The sequence below is a fragment of the Mastomys coucha genome, unplaced genomic scaffold, assembly GCF_008632895.1.
Source record: "Mastomys coucha isolate ucsf_1 unplaced genomic scaffold, UCSF_Mcou_1 pScaffold7, whole genome shotgun sequence".
Lineage (NCBI taxonomy): Eukaryota > Metazoa > Chordata > Mammalia > Rodentia > Muridae > Mastomys > Mastomys coucha.
In genome coordinates, this window is record NW_022196913.1 from 14,502,794 (window position 1) to 14,516,389 (window position 13,596).

Sequence of the window (13,596 nt, forward strand, 5' to 3'; positions counted from 1 at the left end):
CTATTTGACTTGAGTGAGTGACTTTATTCTCAGCCCACAGAGAACAGGTTACCTCTACAAATTAGGGATAAAGATGGACTTCCTCCCTTTAATGAATGTGTACAAAGTTCCAAGCTAATATCAACTAACATTTAATTGTCAGAAGTGGGTTTTCCACTAAGATTAGGGCCAAGGTAGGATTGCCTCTCCTATGTAGTATCATAATGGAAGCCACGGCTAGTAATAGAGAAGATGAAAGAAACTACACAAATAGGAGGGATGAAGATAAATCATATAACCCTGGGTAATAAGATTATATGTAGAAATCACAGACTCAATATTAGAAAGAAGCTCCTGTAGCTAATTAATATGCAAGATTGTAGGATGTAAGAGCAAATTTTTCTCCTATGAACCTTTAGAGATTGATTTTTTTTTTTTTTTCCGAGAGAGGGTTTCTCTGTGTAGCCCTGGCTGTCCTCGAACTCACTCTGTAGACCATGCTGGCCTCGAACTCAGAAATCCGCCTGTCTCTGCCATCCAAGTGCTGGGATTAAAGGTATGCACCACCACTGCCCGGCAGAGATTGAATTTTTTAAACATATTAACATTGGTACTAAAATATGAGGTACCTAGGTATAATGCTAAGAAAACACTATAAGATCTATATGAGGAAAACAGCAAATGAAAGTAGAGAAATGCCAAGTATAGCATCACATACCTGTAGTCCCAGAATTTGTAAGGTCAGGATAGGAAGATTAGGATCTGAAGGACAGAGTAGGCTCCATAGCAAGATATTGTCTTTAATCTTGGTTCAGCTTGTAATGCCATCAATCCTGATGACCTGACTTTGAGCACAGGAATCCATGTGGTGGAAGAATAGAACCAATTCTTTTAGGTTTTCTTTGACCTTCACATACATCAGATAGCATGTGCTATCAAGACAATACATGTTCTATTAGTGATTTATGTAGGAAAACTTACTTTTGTTCAGATAACATTTCAAATAACTTCCTCTATAAGGCTAGGAATTTGTCTGAATGATAAAGCCTTTGCCTAGCATATACAAGGCCCCGTATTTGAACCCCATTACCAAAAGAAAAATGAAAGGTAATTTGACTTGATTGACATGTTAAATACAGTTCCAATCACATCCATATTTTGAGAGGATATCAGATATCCCATGTTGTTGTTGTCCTTGTCATTGTTGTCAGCACGTTTATTCTTAAGTTCACATAGGAGTGTGGAGATCCAGCACAGAATAATGTAGAAGAGATAGGAACAGTGCATTGGGGTCCATAACCTACTGTGAGAACAGTACTAAACAAGAACAGATCCAGTGGAACAGCATAGACAGCCCAGAATGCACCAGCAATGGGGAAAGATCCTTTCAACAAATGATAGCAGAAAAACTGCACATGTATAGGATTGAAAAAAAAAAAAAAAAACCAAAAGCATTTCTAGACTGTGACTTTAGGTCTGAACTGAATAACCTAAATGTTCCCAGAAGATGCCATGGAAGAAATCTAGGTGAATTTCAGTATAGTGGTCAATTTTTAGATAATATACCCAAAGCACGATCCACAAAAGGAGCATCTAAAACTTGGGCTTGACTAAAATTGGAAGACTGTGTCCAAATATAATGAAAGATAGGCCACAGATCTGAGGGTTTTTTTTTAACAGTTCAATGATAAGTGATAAAGGACTAATAGCCATACTATTAAAAGGGTAAGAAAGCAACCAACTTAAAACAGAGACAGAAGACGTGAGTAGACATCTCTCCAAAGGGATGCACAGATGGTCAATAAAGCATGGGAGAAAATGTTCAGTGTGTGTCATCAGGGAAATGCAGACTATCAAAATAATGAGAATTCAAGGATAGGAAAGACGTGGAGCAACAGGGTCTCTCATTGCTATCGAGGATGTATATAGCCATTTAAGGAGATAGTTTGATAGTTTTTATAAAGTTAAACTCTCTGGTGTCTATCCAAAGGAGTTGAAGATGTAGTTGTAAAAAATCAGCAGACAAACAAAAGACCCTGGGAACCAGTGTTCACAGCAACATTTTTCTTGATGGATAAAATTGGAAGAAACAATGATGTATCTTCATTTATTCATTTTAAAATGCATTAGACAGTAGATTGCCAGTGCTAAAAAGTACAGTATCAATCCATGAAAAGAAACCAATGACACTAAAGATGTATTACTATGAAAGAGTTACCTTGAAAAGGGCAGGTATCCAGTGAATCCATCTATGTGTCATTATGGAAAATGTACAACTGGAGAGGGTAATAAAATGTCTGGAATTGACAGGGATTGGAGGAGGAGGGGGGCAGAGCCAAGACACAGTGGGCTTGAGGGGCAGTGAAAGCTTATGTATAACACTACACTGTGTATCTTCTTGTTATTCACACTTCATGTTATTCAACACACTGATTAATACCAACTATGCATTTGATAGCATGGGTGTTATTTAATAATTTACCAGGATTCTCTTATTAATAGCAGTCAATGTCTTATACTAACTGAGATAGTATCAGATGAAGGTATTTGCTCATCATTTTTCATGAGACTAGTTATTTTCAGAGTAAGACAGTATTGCCTGGTGTGTTATTACACACCTTCATTCTCAGCACTTGTGATCTACCTGCCTCAGTTGCTCAGCTTTTATGTGAATTTGGGCTGTATATGGAGGTTCTGTCTCAAATAAAATTCAAAACTCTGAAAGAGTTATATGCTCTTTATTTTAAGAATATTTTTCTATTTCCTGACTTTTACTTTTCAGTGATCTTACTTAACCTTTTTGACATGGAAGAGTCTCATGAATAGAATGAACCTGTATCCTAGTGGTTGTTTATTTGTGAAGTGATTGGGGGAGTTTAACTTCAGAATTCTAGATCAGAGCCTAGATAAACAGTCTAGTGTCATTAGAGATGAACAAATTCCTTGCTGTTCACATGTGGCTCATAGATTTTTGATGTCAGAACAGAACATCTATGTTATTTGGGTGATTGTTGATCACATGTACACCACAACTGTCACATGTTCCATGGCAGTGTTGCTCCAGGAATTCATGATGCATGGTATGAAGACCAGGTGGAGTCATTCAGCAACCTAATCCTTTTGTGCCTTTTAAGCATTACACACTTAATAATCCCTTTGCCTCAAAATATTGATGAAGGTAGTTGTCACTTTATACTTGCTGTGAAACCATCAACCATGGTTTTGCTTTGTGTATTTTATGTATTCTCTCAGCAACTATGTGATTATATTCACATTTTATAGATGATAAAATTGTATTCTTTAAAAATTTATTCAAGCCTAGTATGGGGGTACACAGCTATAATCCCAGCACTTGGGAGGTAGAAGTACCACCCAGAGTTAGAAGCCAGCCTAGATTATATTTTGGTACCCTGCCTTAAAACACAATAAACAACAACAACAACAACAACAACATGTATTTAATTTTAAGTTAATTTAAAGTTAATACAGGTGGTAACCAATAGGACCAGTATTTTCCCACCAAAGCCTGGCTTGTTATTCTGGCTGTTTCCACAGAAATAGACGTATTTTCCATTACTAGTTATTTTGGTGCCTTCTTTCTCAGAACTAAATGAAAAGAAAAACTTCAAATGTTTATTAGAGGATGTAGTAAGGTAGAGAAATCACCAGAAGCCAGAGAGGTCCATCTTCAAACCCCAGTGGAAGAGTGAGGTCTGATTGAATAGATTTACAAATCTATTGTAATCTGATTGTTTTAGAAAGAGATATTTGCAGGAAATGGGAGACAAATGATCCAGGGTTACCCAACATTTTGCTGTATCACTAAGCTTTTAATAAACTTGCTCACGGAGACACTGGTGCCTTTTCCTCAAGCACTCTGTGACATGCAAAGATGTTTATTATTTCCAGGTCGTGGTGAAGTTCTGCTAAAGAAATTTCATTTAGTGTGATTACTTGATGCTATAAATATAAGAAGTTTCTAACAATTGGTTTACTAACAATAGTGATATGCTAATTTAGTGCTGTATGAAGATGGTCTTAAATCATTTAGGGTCTATATTTGGATGCTTTGGGGCTATTAATAGAAGGAAAGTCACTAAAGTGAATGAACTATAAACTGTTAGATGAAAAAGAAAGATGGCTCTACCAATCTGCTAACTATCAATCTGCTGTTACCCAGCTCCAAAGACAACTTCCGTGATGTTCTCTGGATCAGAATCCTTTATAGATTTGGATTAGTTGTTCATAGAGGACAGCAGAATGTGGTTCATGAGTAGTGACTTTAATTCTTGTTTCTTGTGTCTTTTGCCAGGCTCCCAAATTCTTTTACTCATTGCAGAGCTCCAACACATTTTTTTTTCAGAGCACTAAAGTCCATGCTACCAAAAGCTTGAAATCAGTATTGTTTGTGGGAGACCTCCTTGATTCTTATTTAGTAGTTCCTGGGTTATAACTAAGCTGCTTTGCTTCATTTTTTGCTGTGGTACCTATATTAAGGGCACCTTGGGATCTACCCTAAAGTAATTGTTTCATTTCTCTGATGTTGTAGCCTATTGGTTCCTAGCTTTCAGCCACCTCTTCGTACTCATGAGTATTGACATTTAAAAATAAGAAGTTATCTTCGGCAGCAAAGTGCATACTTAGAATCAAGGTCTTTTCCTGTGAGTTTTGTCTTTGTAGGCATTTGTATTTCTGAACTACAATTGGAATTCATAACATGGTCTGTGTGTTTCATATGATCAGCAGGCCCTGTCAAAGTCTGTGGATATTACAGACTTTGATTAGAAAGATGTTGTGACATGTCTGTAAACTGACCCTCATCATCCTGTCAAATACCTTCACATGAATGAGGTTTATTTCTTTCTCTTCATTTCCTATTCACAGCCTCTCATCTAGTTTTTAATTCATATGGATGAAAAACTGCATCAAGAACATTTTAATTAAGATTTTGTGGGGTACTTAATCAAGTCCTTTAATGGATTTCTAATGTATCACAGCTGGTAAATTTCATTCGTAGACTCATGAAGATAAAAGGAAGATCTGTTTTGTAGCAACCCATTTATCATATCACCATATTGTCCTCAAAGTTTTTAATCATATGGATTATTTCAGAATTTAGGTGGGGTTCACACTATATCTCAGGTAACACCCACTTTTCCAGCCTTACATGTTTATACAGTGCTTCTTATTCCCTGGGTCCAAGTAACTGAGACTGGCTGGGGTTTTGGGGACTCCTGTGATCCCCTGGTTCTCACATCCTCTGGAGATAGAGACAGAGCACAAGCATCAAGTTCTCATTTGCCCTGAACCCAGAGCTTAGCCTTGCCCTTTTCTCCTTCAGTATTTTACTCTGTGGTTGTTGCATTATACCAGTCACTTTTCTTGTTGCTATGACAAAATAGCTTACAAGAAGCAACTTAAGAAAGGATTTCTTTTGGCTTATAGTTTGAGAGGATATATAGTCCATCATGGCTGGAAAGGTATGGTGACAATACCAAGAGATTACTGGTCCCAGTGTGTCCATTGTCAAGAAGGAGAGGACAATGAAAGCCTGTATGTACTCAGTCAACTGGCTTTTTCCACTGCAATGTAATCCATAGAACAGTGCCACCCACTTTTAGAGGTGGTTCTTCCCATACCAGTTAACCTAATGTAGAAAATCTCTAGCAGACATGGCCAGAGGTTTGTCTTGAAAGTGAATCTAGATCCTATCAAGTTGGTAATCATTAAACATTGCCAATCTACAGTGTTTTAAGCCAGATTCTAGCACACCTTCCTCAGTAACAATAGTGGTCATTTCCTTTCGAGTTGAGAGTTAGACACATATTCAACTTTATGGACAAGAACAAATGGAGAAGTGCGGCTAGAAGGAAAGTCATGTAGTAACATGGCTTTGGTCTCTTTTCACTGGGCATCTTTTTAAACCAATCTTGTCTCAGAGGTCTATTTTCTTTCTTTCTTTCTTTCTATTTTTTTTTTTTTTGAGGTCTATTTTCTTATCTGGTCACTGTTGCAAGTTGTTAGCAGTAATGCTCTGTTTAGTTTGAGTAGTTGATGTTTGATTTGGATTAGCCAATTCCATGCAATATTTTAATGCCTGGAGAAAAATTCTGTTTCAAACATTTATACTCTTCTTTACATAGAATATTGTGGGCCATAATGAAGCTGCAGGCTCAAGAGGCTCTCTTCAGTTCTAGAAAGTTATTCTACCCTTGTGCCATATGTAGATGGGGCTCATGTGCTGTTGGAGGGATCTACAGTCTGAGGAGGAGGTACTCTCAGTTTCCTCACAATTATTGTTCATAATATAATTACTTGGAAACATGTTTTAGATGTCTTAAAACACTTAGTGATGCTTTAAGGTTAAAGTGCAATTTAGACTTGCTGTTATTGAAAATATTTTTAATGTACATGATCCAGTGGATTTATTTTGTGTATGTGTGTAGGCATTTAAAGAGACCGGAGGACACTTTTATGGGAGTAGGTCTTTCCTTCTTCCATGTAAGTCCTGAAGATCAATCTCAGATTGTAGGATTGGTGGCAGATTCCTTTACTCACCGACCCATCTAGCAGGCCTTAAAAATAGATTTTTAACATTTAGTTACTTTATTAGTTTTATATATTTCTTGACGTGGCTAGAAACAATCTGTCCTTGTTATGATGGCCATGTATTTGTTTCTGTTCCTGAAGACCTGAGCTTAATTAAAAGAGAGCTCCTTCACATGTCTCATTTATTAATTAATTAAAAGAGAGTTCCTTCACATGACTCATTATGAAGAGCTTTGTCTAGCAAGGGAATATTGGTGTCTTTGTGACTTGAATTGTCTTCTTTTTATTATTTTCTTTCAGTTGCATGGTAAGAGCCTAGAAAATTGTGTATGAAGCTCTTTAAAGTCTTATGAAAAAATCCATAATGATATAGACCATACTTCCCTTGTGTAATCAAATCATTTTTACTTATTGCTCAAGTGACTTATGTTTAATAAGAGTAACTTAATGCAGCATGGAATGAAATTCAAGCTTTCAAAATGTTTGGGTTTGTCAGTCTCACCACTCTGTGATTGCAGGGACTCATGCCTGTCCTCACCCATCATTCCCACAGGACCCACTTACCTCTCCTTGATGAACTGGCATCCTGCAGTGGTGTGGAGTCTTCTCAGACTTTCCAATTATAAAAGCTTTTTTTTTTGTATAAATGGTTTGGCTTTTTAAATCCTTAGCCTGTGTTAACCTACATAGTCCTTTTTCTCTGTAAAATATTCATTTCTCAGGAATCTTTAAAATATTTTTATAATTAATAAGTAATACCTATATGTAAACATTATATGTAGTGTAGACCTTCCCCAGGTTTGTCTGAGAGCTTTGATAACAGCAGCAACTGAAAACAAATACAGCACAGGAAAAAGCCCCGCATCTGTAAGTGTGGTTAACTTGTTTACATTTATATCTTTCCTTTGCCCAGCTAAGTAGAGTAATTGACCAATTGATTCTTTTTTCTTTTAAATATATCCCAGTTTCAAAGTATCCCTTACTAGATTACTTAGTCAGGTGAGGGCATACTGTGATTGAAACTGGGATTGAACCCCTCACTAGTTTTCTACGACTGGGCTTATATCTTCAGGGTTTTTGTTGTGGTTGTTGTTTTGACTTGGGGTCTTATTAAACTCTGATTAGCTTTGAGTTCCATGTAGAGCTAAGGCAGATTTTGAACTTGTGATCCTTCTACATTAGCATCCTGAGGAGCAGGATCTCTAGGCTGCTCAGCCAGCTCCAGATTATTATTTGGAATGGGAAACAGGATATTTTCTTTAGAAGAATTTGATGGATACCACTGTACAAAATGACAAATGTCACATTCATCTACAGAGGATGAATTATTCTGTGATGTTGCAACTGACAAACACACTCTGAATCTACTCACAAAGAAGTGTGCAAGTGAAGAAAGAGGCCTTCCCTGTTTAAAATGTCCATATTATAGCAAACATAAGCTGAGAAAGTTTAAGACTGGAGGACAATCAACTTAATCTGAAAAATTTTGTCCATTTTCATTATAGAGATCATATTTAGGGAACCAAAGGAAATAAAAAGAAAATTACTAGGCTGATTGACTATATTTGAACATGGATGTTGAATTAATTAATAGTATGTCATTGTTAAATTTTCAGGTTTTTGGGAAAACAAGTGTTATGTAAAAGGAATTACTTATTTTAAAGAGATAAATAGAAATGTTTAAGTATACATGATGTATCTTTTAGAATTTACTTTTGTACTCTTCTGGAGTAATCCATGAAGAGAAAAGAGAGAACGTCTCAGGGGAAAGTGTAAATGGTTGATCAATCATGATAAAATTACATAGTAGTTCTCTATTTCCTTTGAGGATTTTCTCCAAATTGCAGGTTATAACCAATGCTTTAAAAGAAAAATACATAAACTGGAAATTGTGGATTTGAAGAAAATTAATACTTTCTGACCCTCTTTGAAAACTTTAAATAGATCATGAATCCATGGCCTTCATTTACTGACTTTTGTTATGAGAACAATAAAGTTGAGAACCAATTTTTTTGTTGTTAAAAAAGTAATAACTTGGAAACTAGATTATCTTATTTAAACTGAGTCTAATTGATGAGAAAAGAGTGCACACAAATACTGAAGGGTATTAAGCACTGTGATAAGCTAATTGGGCATAACATTTAATAGCTTAACATGAGATTAGCAGATGTTTTCTCTAAAGGGCAAAGATACTTGGGGCTCTCTGGAGCATCATGGTGCCTGTCTATGATGAGTAGCCATACACTAGTGGTGCTCAACCTTGTTAGTCACAACCATCAGAAAATATATACTTCTAGTGGTCTTAGGAACTGATTTTTGTTCAGTAACAAAAATCACATTATGAAGTATCAACAAAAATAATTTTATGGTTGGAGGTCACCACAACATGAAGAAATATATAAAAGGGTTGCAGTGTTAGGAAAGTTGAGAACCACTGCCATGGACTGGATAAGAAGTATGGCTGTGTGCCAATGAAATAATTTACAAGAAGTGTCTGAGGCTAGAATTGGCTGAGTCCTGCTCTTACATGTAAAATGAGGCCTCCAGTAGAAAACTCTTCTGCTTAAGTGGAGTTCAAGGGAGATGTGGTAAACAAAGCAGCCTGATCTGCAAACTAATGGCTAAATCTTTGTGTGGCCTGAGTTGTAGATGAGTGGTGACATCCTTGGAGTTAGTCGCACCTCCCTTCAGATAATAGCTCCTAAGTTTTATAACCTCTGTTTATTCATTGCTACAGTGGAAATAAGAAGTCCTCTTCTCTGGAAAGAGGCCTCCCCTCTCTCACACATACATAGTTTTTCCAGAAGGATCTCACTAAAAGGTGAAGAAAAAAAAATCAGACCACGTCCTTTGCCTTCTTAAAAGCCTCTGTTGTTTTTTTTGTTTGTTTGTTTGTTTGTTTTGTTTTGTTCTACTTAAAATGAGCTGTACATTGTTTGTTATCCTAATATACTTCCATCCTCCTCCTCTTGGCCTCTGGTTTTCACTCTCTCAGCCAACACATTCTGTTTACAGTTTAGTGCCCTGACTCTGTATTCTTCTATGCTCTAGAAATAATCTTCATTTGTACTCTTCAAAAGCACTTCTCTGGCCTCACAATTCAGACTAGCTAGCCACTCTGTGCCTCTGGGTTATATCTTCCATTAGTTCTCTTCCCAAGCTGGTTGTCTCTTGTCTACCTCACCTTAGAATGTTGTAGCATGCAAAGGTCAACATCAAAGAAGAGAAACTCAAAGCATTTCTACTAAAATCAGGAACTAGACAAGGCTGTCCACTCTCTTCATACCTATTCAATAGCTTTAGCTAAAGGAGATCAAGGGGGGATACAAATAGGTAAGGTAGAAGTCAAAATACCTTTATTTGTGGTGATCGTATGCATAAATGACCACAAAAATTCCACCAGGAACCTACTGTAGCTGATAATTACTTTCACAAAATAGCAGGATATAAAGCTAATACACAAGAGTCCATAGCCTTCCTATATAAAAATGACAAAATGAGAATGAAATCTGGGAAAAAGCATCTTTTACAATAGTCTTAAAGAAAATGTTTTGGGGGTAACCAAAGTAAATGAAAGACTTGTATTATAAAAACTTCAAGTCCCTGAAGAAATTGAAGAAGGTAGAAAGATTTCCCATGCTCTTGGATTAGTAGGATTAATACAGTATAATTGACTGTTCTATAAAAGGAATCTACAGATTCAATGCAATCCCCATTAAAATTTTAACACAATTCTTCACAGAACTTAAAAGGATAGTTTTCATCTTCATATGGAAACAAACATCTACACAAAAACCTAGCATAGGTAAAAGCAATCTTAAATGATAAACATTGCTAGAAATATCACCATCCCCAACCTCCAATTATACAACTGAGTTATAGTAATAAAAACAGCATACTCTTGGCACAAAAACAGGCATGTTGATCAACAGAGTCATACTGAAGACCTAGACATAAGACCACAATACCTGGGACACTTTATTTTTATAAAGAGGCTAGAAATACATACTGGAAAAAAACAGCATCTTCAACAAATGGTGCTGGTCAAACTGGCTGTCTACGTACAGAAGAATGCAAATAGATCTATACTGATCACCTTGCACAAAACTTAAGCACAAATGGATCAAAACCTCAATGTAAAACTAGATACTGTGAACTTGTTAGAAGAAAAATTGAGGAATATTCTTGAACTGGCTACTATAGCAGAAGACATTCTAAGGAGAACACCTGTAGCATAAACACTAAGTTAAGCAATCTATATGGGACCTCATGAAACCAAAAAAACTTGTGCAAGTCAAAGGATATCATCATTCAGACAAAGCATCAGGCTACAGAGTGGAGAAAATTATTTACCAACTCTACATCTAATAGAGGATTAATATCTAAAATATATTTAAAAAAAACTCAAGAAACCAGATATAAAAAAACCAAATAATCTAAATAAAAATAGGTATAGATCTAAACAGAGAATTACTCAGCTGTTAAAAAAATGAAATTTGTTGCTAAATGAATAGAACTAGAAAACAAAATCATCCTTGATGAGGTCACCCAGACCCAAAAAGATAAATATGGTATGTATTTGCTTATATGTGCATTTTAGCTGTTAAGTCTTTGATTAATAGGCTACAATTCATATAAACCACAGAAGTTAGGTATCGAGAAAGGGTGTATGTGAGTGTGTGCCCAAGTACATATCTCTTGTCACCAAATGAAACCTCTAGTTCCAGAAATGGGTTATATCCAATGGAATTGTTGGCTGAAGGACTCCTATGGATACCCCCAAATAACTGAGAATATTTCCAAAGCTATTGGTTGTTCTCTATGAAGTGATGACTGAAGTCAATACCTGCACAGCTCATTAGCACACAGATTTCAAGGTGGCGCCTACTTAGAGCGTTTACCCCTCATAACTAATGTTCATGGTACTGGAAGGTACTCTCTTTATGTTTCCAGAGGAGAACAGAAAAGACCAACCCAGCTGCAAGCCCTTTGATCTACAAGGATGACTTCCTTGCATGATACACTGGTATAGTAATGGCACAAAGCTTGTAACAAACTGTGCTGGATAGTTTCATGTCAACTTGGTACAAGTTAAAGTCATCCAAGATGAGGGAACCTCAATTAAGAAAATGCCTCCAACACAGCCATGGTGGTGTATATATACATATATACCTTTAATCCCAGTACTCAGGAGGCAGGTGGATCTCTGTGAGTAGGCCAGCCTGGTCTACAAAGTGAGTACCAGAGCAGCCAGGGCTATTAAAGAGAGAAACCCTGTCTTGAAAAACCAAAAAAGAAAATGACTCCATAAGATTGGACTCTAGGCAAGCCTGTAGGGTATTTTCTTAATTATCTGGGGAGTGGGGCAGCCTGTTCTGGGTGGTACGAACCCTGGGCTGTGGACCTGGGTTCTATAAGAAAGAAGGCTGAGCAAGCCTGTAAGCATCATCCCTTCGTGGCCTCTGCATCAACTCCTGCCTTCAGGTTTCTGCTCTGATTTTCTTTGATAGTGAAGAGTGCAGTGAAAGTGTAAGCTAGATAAACCTTTTCCTCTCCCAACTTGCTTTTTGGTCATAGTATTTCATTGAAGCAATAGAAGTCATAACTTAAGACACCAAGTAATATCTGATTGAATTTAAGGCCCATTAGGTGAGCTATAACTCATCCTTTACACTGCTGGGGTGGCCAAGAACCTGAGACTAGAGAGGCCAAGGACCTAGGGATAATCCAAATACTAGTTTTCTGCTAAAGGAAGGTAGCAATAAAATGATATTCAGTCATCATTAAAGAAGCTTCCTGTATACAATCCACAAACCACAAGATACTCAAGAAGAAGGAAGACCAAAGTGTGGATACTTTGTTCCTTCTTAGAAGGGGGAACAAAATACCCATGGAAGGAGTTGCAGAGACAAACTATGGAGCAGAGACTGAAAGAAGGACAATCCAGAGACTGTTCCACCTGGTAATCCTTCCCATATTCAGTCATCAAATCTAGACACTATTGTGGATGCCAGCAAGTGCTGGCTGACAGGAGCCTGATATAGCTGTCTCCTGAGAGGCTCTGCCAGTGCCCGACTAATACAGAAGTAGAGACTCATAGCCATCCATTGGACTGAGCTCAGGGTCCCCAGTGAAGGAGCTAGAGAAAGGACCCAAAGAGCTGAAGGGGTTGGCAGCCCCATAGGAGGAACAATAATATGAACTAACTATTACCCTCAGAGCTCCCACCAACCACCAACCAAAGAGTACACATGGTGGTATACATGGCTCCAGCTGCATATGTACCAGAGGATGGCCTCATTGGTCATGAATGGGAGGAGAGGCTCTTGGTCCTGTGAAGGTTCTATGCCCCAGTGTAGGGGAATGCTAGGACCAGGAAGCAGGAGAGGGTGGCTTGGTGAACAGGGGGATGGGGGAGGGAACAGGGTTTTGTTTTTGTTTTTGTTTTCAGAGGGGAAACTGGGAAGGGAGATATCATTTGAAATGTAAATAAAGAAAATATATAATTAAAAAAAAAAAGAAGAAGCTTTCTCTTACAGTAGATAGGAACAAAACCAGACACACAGTGTGACAATGTGCAGAGATGGAAAGCAAACACAAGTCCCCATCCCTAACCCAGAAGCTATCTCCAGTTGATAACTGCTTACAAAGGAAAAATTAGTTCTCTCCAATAGAGTCTCATTTGGTGTACAAACCATTCTTGAGGACAGACCCCATGCCCAACAACAGATGGCCAGCACAAAACGAGCTCAGTGGTGTTTATAGGGGTTCTTTGTCTCATAATACTTTGTCTGGACATATTTTTTCTTTTTCTTTCTTTTTTTTTTATACACAAGTCTTTTGTGTATATATTACAGTTTCCAGTGTATTTTTATGGAATTTCTGTGTGTGTGTAAAGTATGCATTTCTGCATCTGTATGTGTTTCTTGTGCTTTCTCTTTAGCTTTTTTTCTTCTGTTTGTTTTGACCTATTCTGTTCTGTTTTTATCTTATTATTTTTATATACCTATTTGTATTCTTGTGTATATATGTGTGTGTGTGTGTGTGTGAGAGAGAGAGAGAGAGAGA

At 37.2% G+C, this 13,596-nt stretch overlaps 1 protein-coding gene across 4 annotated transcripts in view; it reads left to right on the plus strand.

The window, feature by feature from the left end:
- The window catches only part of Dip2c (disco interacting protein 2 homolog C), a 416,803-nt gene that overhangs the window by 256,183 nt on the left and 147,024 nt on the right, over positions 1-13,596 (plus strand). The window lies entirely within an intron of this gene.